General features: G+C 32.4%; 1 long non-coding RNA gene across 1 annotated transcript; it reads left to right on the top strand.

Annotated features, from left to right (window-relative positions):
• Positions 1-389: 389 nt before the first annotated feature.
• LOC104645184 (uncharacterized) lies at positions 390-6,584 on the top strand. Its single transcript, XR_739052.4, has 3 exons — positions 390-484; positions 1,279-1,412; positions 6,268-6,584. It is a non-coding gene; the product is annotated as an uncharacterized lncRNA (long non-coding RNA).
• The last annotated feature ends 4,051 nt before the right edge of the window (positions 6,585-10,635 follow it).

Raw genomic sequence — 10,635 nt, 5'->3', positions numbered from 1 at the left:
TCCTAAGACCATACTTAATCTGGACAACGCTTGTAAAGTCTTAGCGTAAATACTTTTGGGTACACTTTAAAATTGTAGCCATAGTTTTTAGGTTTTGACCATACTAACATTAGAAACATTTTTCAAGTGTGCTCCTAAGTGGTATATGTCCCATTTTTAAGTGTATTTACATCATGATATAATTGATAATACTTATTTTCATCTCAGAAATCACTTTTAAAATATAGAATTTTTACAAGATATAAAACAACTTTTTATAAGTGTGACCATACATACTTTCTAAAATTTTCACTTAAGATATTTTATTTTCCAATATATATAACTTTTCCTCTAATTTATAATTGAATAAAAAATTAATTCATACAATATAATTTTTAAGAAACCTCTCAATATAAATGACTTTCAACCCTAAAATCAAATTTGTGCCCCAAAAAAGGTGGAGTGTGAAGATGAAAAGAATCAAGAAAGCCAGGTTATACCTAAGGTTCATAACTCATGCTCTTCGTCAATTGTCTATGTGTGACCCTTCTTCTTCTTCTTGCTAGCGCACACTCACTTTATATCTCTCTTTCTTTCTCTTTAGTTCCCCCATTTTTGTATCTATTTATGTTCTTTCTTCTCTTTCTCTTCGTTCTCTTACTAAGAAACCTCTTTAATCAAATACATTAACAAAGAGAACACATGCATCTTGCTTTTCTAGGTTTATGTCTTTTTGTTTCAAGATTTTTTTGATTTTTCTGTAGTGCTAAAGGTTAAATTTTTACCCATTTTTTTACATCTTTTGGTTGATCTTTTTTTGTTGAAGACTATTAATCTTGGTGAAGTGTGAATTTTTTTTTGTTTTTAGTGGATAATTTCTTTTGGGTTTTTTCTTTTGAGGTAAAGATGAGAGTTTTGATGGGGTGTGATCTGGATCTAATATTTTCTTTTATTAATATCGTGGTTTTATGGTGAATTGTGATCTGGACATTGGGAATCTTAATAGGGAAATGTTGTTTGATTCTGTATTAACTTGAAATTATTGTTAAATCTGGTCTTAGATTAATGTGATATCCGTATGTGAATTTTTGTTAGTCTTGATTTGGATTTGTTAAGTAATTTAGTTTTGATGAATAAGGCTGTTAAGTAATTCTAGTGGTACTATCATTCTTAGAAAGTATACTATTCTACAATATGATGTGTATCTCTTGTTAATGTATGATAAAGCTAATTCATTTTGTTAGTTTTGTTTTCTTTCAAAAAGCTTGAGAATAAAATCTTTTTATTGGTGCTTTGCAGGAGGTTGTGGTCTCTCTTTTATGTCTTAGGAGGTAAACCTGTTGTGAAAATCCACGATTTGAGCAAAGATGGAGGCCACACATTCAAGTATGTGTCTCTTTGAAAGTATAATGCAGTTTGTTCTCGTGTTCAAGGTATTACTTTGTAGCTAATTACAGGTGATTTACATTGTTCCAATTCTTTTTTTCTTTTGAAAATAGTAAACCTTATTGAATTTAAGGGGGGAGGGGATATGTTATTTTGCATTTATTTTTGTTGGACTAGTTAATTGTATCATGTAAGCATTTTAAATTAAAAGGGTTGAATAACTCACTCAATGTTGCATATCTAATGTATATTTATGTGTTTCTATAATAGAGAAAAACATATAGATTTATACAATTTTACATACTTCATTTTTTAAGATGTCAAAAGTTGCTTGTGTTGTTGAGAGTTGCTATTTCCCATATCACAAATCTCACGCTAAAAAAACCCTACATCGTTCTTTTTCTTCTCATTTTAACTCATAAATTATCCATTATAATCATTTGTATAGTTTTCAGTACATTGATTAATTTTTCTTTACTTTCATCCAAGAAACTAGGGAAATGGTTCGCAAAATTTCAACATTTAAATGTTGCAGTAGTCGATACTGTAAGACCCCAAAAAAAGTTTGGGTGTCTAGAGACTAACATGTTTTTATTAATGTTATAATGTCCTTATATTAATTATAATATGGTTTAGAGGGAGTGTGTAAAGTTTGAAGTGATTTGGAAATCGAACGTCAAAGGATGAGCAAAACGTTCGACGACTGGTTGCTTCTGTGGCTCATCTCTCCATGCCTGTTTACAGACTGTATGTAATGAGATTATTAATAATTAAAATGATATATAATGATGTTTAAATATTTTATATGTATTTTTTAGAAGTTTGGAAGTCAAACATCCAAGAACGTGCAAGGCATTCGAAAGATAGCCCTTAAGACACTCAATATGTATCTTTATGGGTCCTAGAATTTTTTGAGGAGTTGTAGGTGTTTGTTTTGGGTTAAAATTATGTGGCAGGTCTAAAATTTTGTAAGGTTTTTATTTACGCTAGAAACTTTTGGGTACAACTTCTAAAGGGTTCCGTAAAAGGCCCCATAATAAGGACCCAAGTATAGTCGAGACACTGCCCTAGCAATGTCAATTGACGGACCAAGCGACGACCCGTTAGTGAGGTATAGTCAATTGGTACTTATATTTGGAAGGTCTCAAACCAAAAATTTTCCATGTACCAATCATCGGAAACCAAAGGAAGGCCTGTAGACTGACCTACGGCCTGTCGATTGCTCCATTGATGGGGCCTGTAAACTTGTGCCTGCGTCTGTTTTACTAAAGCGGTGAATGGAAAATTCACCCCACTTCCTAAAATGATTATAATAGGTGTATTTAGATTATTTTAGGTGTATATAAGTCATATAACACGTGAAGAACCCATTCCAAATCCTCTCTTACAAAATTAAACTTTTTCCCTCTAAAATATTCTCCCTAGAAACCATCATTGTTGGTGAAGCCAAGAACAGCTTGGAGCTTTGATTTCCATGTATTAATCATTAATTTTTAGATCTTTTAATATATAGAGGTATGGTGATCCTTCATCTCTAGTTACCCTTCCATCTAGAGAGTTAATCACAATGTATTCAAAGAGAAAAATATGATCAAGTTCTTCGTCTTCATTCTAGCCATGGGTTCTTTCTTAAATTTATTTTAAAAGCATAATATGAATGTATTGATTACATAATTATTTGGACGTTATTTTCAATCCTATTGCAGATGAACCCATCCTGTTTCACAAAGTCGATTTTAGCCTATGTATGACTTTATGATGTTGATCTTATGCATATCGATTTGTGATTCAATTATGTTACTATTCTTATATATACTTTATAGTATGTATATTTATTGTGAATAATTGATTAATTACCCATGTAAATCAATGCATGAAGGTTTGAACATGCCTAGCCTAGTCTTCATTATGATCATTGTAATGTTGGTCCTCGATTGAATAAAAAGTGGATTTCGATTATGTTGTGGTTACTGTAGCTACTATTTTTGGTAAATACGATGGTATAGTTGTGTATATAAATCTTGTATGATCAAAGTAAAGAAGGCTTGGTTTTAATTGATCTAGGTTCTTCTAGTCTACCAAGTATTAACTAGTGATCTTGACGTTAGGTAGTTGTTGTATGAATTGATCATGGTTGATTGTCTATAGCTGCTGCCTATAACGTTATGAGAGTATGAATTATATGTGATGGATTCAATCTAGATCAACTCATGGTAGTTTGAATAGGATTAACCTATGTAAATTTACCTTCCATGAATTCCTTATATGAAACATGCTTATTATGAGTTCGACCTTATTCGCAATTGTAGTAGTGTCGCATCTAGAATATGATTTCATTAGCTACGTCCTATCGTGTACTTTATTGGTAAAATATGATTGATTATTAATACTTAAGGAAAATTAATAAGATGGACTATTCTATATACTCTATTTTGAATTGATAGTTTAATGCCTACGATAGTAGTTCGATCTTGAAGAGTTTAAAGCACAATTTTTATATGATTACTGGTATTATTATCTTCTTCCTTGGATTGATATTATTTATGAAATATGATCTATAATCCATGCAAGTGAAGTTGGTTGATGGACTATGTCCTTTTACATTTTAGCATGTTAATGATATGTTGTACTAGTTTGTAGCATGGCCTTGTAGTAGCTTATGCTTAACTTCATGTATGAATATGGTACCTTAAGATACTGACCAATACTTGATTTTTGTTGATCAAAGAGTAGTAATTGTCAATGATGACCAAAGGCTAAATAATTGGTAAGAATTTCTCTACTCTTCTACTTATCTATTTCTTTATAGTAATGTTGATAAAGCCTTGTATGGCATTGTGTGTTAGGGTCCACTTATGGTGGCGGTGTTTACTTTATTGTCAATCTATATATGTGTTGACCATGGTAATGAAAGCAAATTGACGAATATATGAACATGTGCCTATGATGATACTACGTGAAGCTTATGCCTATTTTCCTATTCTAGTTGTGATTTGGGTTGTATGGCTATTGTGTAAGAATGTGTATATCAATGTTAGGGTAAAGTGTAGGTGGTGACATTGATGAGTTAAAGTGGTTAATATTTCCTTACCTATGTACCCCTATGTGAATGCATGAATAGCACAAGTTAGGAGTCTTAAGGGTAATATGAAGTTGGCTTGTCTCCTATGCTATTGTGTGTTGTATTGTTCACACTTTAAAGAGTATAATGGTTTAAGTGGGTGGCTGCCTCAATGTGTTGTTTATAAAAATTATGTGATCATGTTGACCAATGTACACACACACTCACTTTACATGCATGTTACAAGTAGTACAGATCATGGTGTTTAAATGAAAGGTAGTTATCATATTCACTAGTGTCTACTACTATGCATATAAAGTATGTGTGTGTGAAGTATCTTATGTATTCCTTACTAGGATGACTTGATAGGTGTACTTTTATGGGTAAAGGTATGAGACTTTGCTTATGCTTTACACATGTGTACCTTTATAGCATAGTTCTAGATTTGGTTGCTATATGTATGAAAATATATTTTTGAACATGTTTGACTTAAGGTGTTATGTCAAAGGTTTTCTGAAATATATGTATACACACACATGAATGATGATCTACTCAATATAGGATTTTTGAAAGGTGTGATCAAGTTAATCCTAAACTAGATAAGTGCTAATGCATATGCTACATCCATGTAAAAGGATTTTTTCACATGATATAGGTTGATGAAAGTACTTATCATCTATAACCTATAAGATAATAATATGGGGAATGAATCACCTAAGCCACATTTTATAAAGTAATGTTAATGAAGGTATTTAATAAAAGGAACTTATCTTAGCAACGAGTGCACTTGAATATGAGTGAGTGTATCTTTCCAATGTGGAAAAATAGGTCACCATAAATCTCATGAGGTTGATAACCACAATGCCACAATGGGCATAAATTGGGTTTCTATAAGTGAATAACTACAATACCATAACTATGATTGCCACATAGGATCTAGCAATGTCATATCACTTATTATGCAAGCTTGTGTTACTGTTCTACCTTGACTAGGTAATAACACCTTCCATTGTTGTAAGGCTCTACAACACCAAATTCCATGTTTAGCACCCATGGTCTTAGTGCCGTTTAAGGCTATAGTTTTCCTAAAGTTAGACGGACAATGGAAGTAAATGAATGGGATCCTAACTAGGAGGATGTAAGGTAAGTTACTTAGGATAGGTGGAAGTAATGAAACCATCTAGACACTGCACAAGTATCTCCTTAGGAAGTCCTAGGAAAGTGACCTAATATGTATGATTATGTTTATGTCCATATGCATGACTTTGTAGAATTGGTCTACTTGTATGAAGCTGTGCATGGTATGAATTTATTAGATGTGATCTTATCCTTATATGCACTATGTTGATCTAAATGACTATATGATGAAGGTTTTGTATTGACATGAATGAAGTCGCCTTCACTTACTTGTTGAGTATGAATTAAATGCTATGGGTTGTGGTCTGATGAAGAGTTTACTAAGCATGTGTAGGGTTATGGGACATAACATGTGCATTGCACTTGTAGAGTAAAATAGGGGACATGAACAATGTCTTATAAATATTTATATGCAAAGGAGTAAATATACGTGTGATTTGATGTCGCTTACAATAATGTGCTTTAAAAATGTTATAAATTCTATAAGTGATCTTATATGATGTTTGGTCTTTGAATATGTTTTAATGAAGTATGTAAATAATGTAAATGTTATTGAAGATGGGTTTTATGAAGATTTAATCAAAAAGGCATGAAGTATGATTTCAAGAAAATGTCCCTTTTAAATGAATGTTTTTGCATGGTTGCCATACTTAGTGCATTGTGATACTAATCCCATTCTTCTCTACTTTTTACACAAAGTGTAGGTTATGTATGCTTAAAGGATGTCCATGATTGAGGAGCTTGATTTGTGATTCCCAAGCTCAAGGAAAGGGGTCCTTACGTTCCAAGGATTTCCTACTCATGTCTTCATGTAAAGTTTTTATAAAGTTATATATTTATGTCCTATGTTTTACGGGCCATCTACATAATGTATCCTAAGGTTGTTCAGTCTAAGATGGAAAAGAGACTTAGGGTCTAAATTTGTATTATGACTTATATTTTGTATATTTACGAAGTGATGTTTCTAGCATATGATGTGCTATGAAAACTTTTAAATTTTCCACTAAATTTACTATGTCAATGCGATGAATGATACCTATTGGTTTGTATAAGACCTCCGAGAGGTAAAGTGAACCATGTTACTTCTAGAAGGTGCTTTCCGCATGTGAAAAACAGGGTATCAGAGCACGTGATTTTTAAAGTGTTTTAGGGTCTATGAAGTCTCATATTGCCATGTCTAGTAGAGTCTTGTTTCATTGGTGGTGAGTCGCGACACATCAAATGGTATGAGAAGCTATATGATGATAGAGCTTCGCTTCTTTATCATTCGCATATCGTGCCATAGAATTTAGCTCTATAAGATCTCTCTCTTATGTTTTCTTGTCCGGTGGCATTTTAAATGTGATTGCTTGGATGAGATTATCTCTATGCTTGATGGAAAAAAGGGGAGTTTAAATTATTATCTTGGTTTTATGGTTTGAATAAGTATATGTGAAGGTGAATTTTGACCTTGTACCTTCCTTAGGTGTGAACTCATGATACATGCAAGTGTGTTGAGGAGAAGGACATTCCTCCATGTACACCATGGTTGAGTATGACCCTTACGGTACTTGGTTTAACTAATGAAGATCTTTGTTGATTAAATTCTCAAGTTTATTTGGATTGTTGTACGAGTGCCTACTTTCTTTGAGTATTGTTTAAATCTTCCTGTTTTTTGCCTTGCGAGATGATCTCTTAATGAATTAAGGTGTAATAACCATGTTATGATTATGAGAAGGATGTTTCTCCTATGAACATGATAATAGCCTTTTCATTTGATGCATTAAAGAGTGAGTCAGCAATGTTTTTGCTCGCTTGTGTGGATTGAGTGTTAAAATGACTTGATGATGTTATAAATGTTATAAATGTTATAAAATGCTCTATGATGCATTGAAATCCTTGTTGTCATTAGGGAGCCCTAACTGTCATTCGAGGATAATATTCTCAAGTGGGGGATAGTGTAATACCACAAAATGAGTTAGGTTGTCTAGATCCTAAAATGTTATTCATAAGTTTATAAGGTCCTAAACTTACTTATAATATGTTTTAGAGGCAGTATGTAAAGATTGAAATGATTTGGAAGGCAAACGTAAAGGGACGACCAAAACGTTCGGCGACTACTCGCCTATGTGTCTCATATGTCCATGCTTGTTTATAGACAGTTTGCCATGACCTTATTAAGTATTAAAATGATGTTTAAAAATGGTATATGGAGTGTCACTACCCGAAAGTACCCCCTAGAAGTTAGGAGGAACCCTAGTTGCGTGACCCGGCGTACTTGACCCTTTGGAGTCTTGTACAAGCCCTTTAACTAGCATTCATTACATAGACATGAAAAGTAGTGTGGAATTGAAACTTTTCACGAATAAATTTTTTAAAAGTAAATATTTCATAAATATTTAAGAAATCTCATTGTCACAAGCCAAATTTACAAACACTGCATAAATAACATAGGACGCGACCCTTTACATTGAAATGAAATACATAATAAGTCTTAACATAAAGGAACTAACAAGATAGGAATTATTGTAAGATTCCTCATAAAAACTAGGTGAAATAGATCCTATTCTATTTGAATTTATGGTATAATGTCCTAAATATGTCTTATACATGGTATTGAGGCAGTAGCTAAAGTATTAGCTTTGTTGGAAGTCAAACGTCAAGGGACGACTAAGACGTTCAACGAATAAGTCGCCTTAATATCTCTTATGTGATTCTATGTGTTTATGTTTGTTTCATGATGTTTTAATATTATTAAATCAGTTTTTTTAGCATTAATAATCAGTTTTTAGAGTTTCGAGAAGTTTGGAGGTCAAACAACCAAGAATGTCCAAGGTGTTCGAAAGATATGCCTTGAGTCGACCTTGTACGTCTAGGAGACTTTCATCTAGTTATTTGTGTTTATTTTTGATGAAATTCAATTGTGAGGTATTGAAATTATAGAAGTTGGAAAAGTCCGGAAATTATCCCCAAGGACCATCAAATGGTCCTTGAGGAAGGACCAAAACCTGTTGCCAAAACAATCCCAGGCAGACCTTGGTGACAAAGCAGTCAAAAGCCCGTTGGCCTGATGACGCCCTGTCGAGGGTCCCGTAGTTGGGGAATTAACCAAGGGTGAAGTTTCGAACTTTGGCGAGACACTTTATCTACCGGAAAAGGGCCTAAAGTACCCATAAAGTATTGAAAATTGTACAAAATTACCCTCCATCCACCTATTGGCTCCAAAATACCCTTCCCACACACCTATTGGGTCCAAAATACCCTTGTCATCCACCTTTTTGTTCAAAGTTGACCACTTACTTAACGGTTTTATTTTTAAACTATTTAAAAAGTTCTTAAAATACGTGGCTCTCAACTATTTGTTATAATTTAACTTACTAGTATAATTTATAAATCAATCCTCTACCCACCCATTACTAATTAAATCCCTCTAAATTAATGAACCCGTCACATTATTAATGCAAGCTACTGCCAATTGAGTGTTTTTAAAAATTATAGAAGTAAATTATCATACATTCAAGTGGCTAAATAAAAATCACCGATAAACTTTAAAGTCTCACTATGTTCATCTTAATTATTCTTACGTCTCAATTATGTGATGTTACTTCATAGATAACTTTTTTTCAAAATAATATATTAAAAGTTTTCAAACAAATCATAGATATTTATAAAATTATATTTATAAAAGTGCATGAATTAATTCGGTATGTACTACCTCCTTACCTTTAATCATAAATTTTTAATTCAATTTTGAAAGAAAGTGTCCTCATAAATAAACGGCTCAACCTAAATTTAAATTTAATTGGGGCTTCGATTCAGACTCGAATAATTTTGAATGTTATTTTGAGGAATCTATAATTTCATCATGTTTTAGTAGTGTTTATGACGATTTTGATATTATAATTGGATTGTTAATTGGGCGAGGTTTAGTTAGTAATGAGTGGGTAGTGGATTGGTTTATAAATTATATTAATAAATTAAAATTATAATCAATAGTTGAGATCCAAGTATTTTAAAAAATATTTAAAGAGTTTAATTTTAAAACCATTAAAAAAAGTGGTCAATTTTGAACTCAAAGGTGGATGACAAGGGTATTTTGGAGCCAATAGGTGGATGAAAAGGGAATTTTGGAGTCAATAGGTGGATGAAAAGGGCATTTTGGAGCCAATAGGTGGATGAAGGGTAATTTTGTACCATTTTCAATACTTTAAGGGTATTTAAGACTCTTGTCCGCTTTATCCACCAACGGAGGGCTGTGACGCCCCGTCGTGACTGTGATACCACATCAAGGGCAGGCGTCGACAGGTTGTCTCCTGCGCACTGAGTTGCTGCCTAAATTAATTCATTGGAGGTTTATTAAGGTCTTTTGGATATTTTAATCATGTATATAAAGGGTAAACAAATCCAAAATTCTTAGAAAAATCCAAATGACTCCATTTAAGTCCAAATTGAAGAAACATCTCGGAGGTGAAGTTTTTAGTCGAAATTATGCATTAAAGTGAAGAATTATAATTCTTTTGGTATGGATTTTGATCATTGAAACTCTTGTCATCAAGGAGCCCAACTCTCAAGATATTTTCCAAAGTTTTCTAAAGTGAATTGTCCAATTTCATAATTCTACCATGGGTTCTTGCATAAATGATTTCCAAAAATTGAATTATGATCTAATTGATGTTGTATTAGTGATTTTACATAAATTATCTATGAATCCATATAAATTGATGAACCATAGTTTCGACTACTTATGAAATTACTTGATATTAAGATAATATTGTTGAATTGTTATGTAGTTTCTTATGGGCTTTCAAATGATATAAGAATTTTATTCAATTGATATCTAATTTATCTTCTATTGTTAAACCTATATTGAATTTATGTAGATTCATTCAGTTCTATGGTTGTTATTTTGAATTATTCTTCATGTCCATCGGTGAGGGCCTTGATTTGGCATTGAATTGAAGTTTGGACGAGGGGATGAAGGTATTATGCCCCATTTTCTTTAATTTGTATAATTATACTTCAATTCTATTGTTATTGGTATGGTACACTTATCATGGTGGTGTTATGTATTTTACTTGCAAATGACGTGGCCT

The sequence above is a fragment of the Solanum lycopersicum genome, chromosome 12 (assembly GCF_036512215.1).
Source record: "Solanum lycopersicum chromosome 12, SLM_r2.1".
In the NCBI taxonomy this organism is placed as follows: domain Eukaryota; kingdom Viridiplantae; phylum Streptophyta; class Magnoliopsida; order Solanales; family Solanaceae; genus Solanum; species Solanum lycopersicum.
Note: the sequence above shows the minus strand (reverse complement) of the source record. Positions and strands in the feature narration are given on the sequence as shown.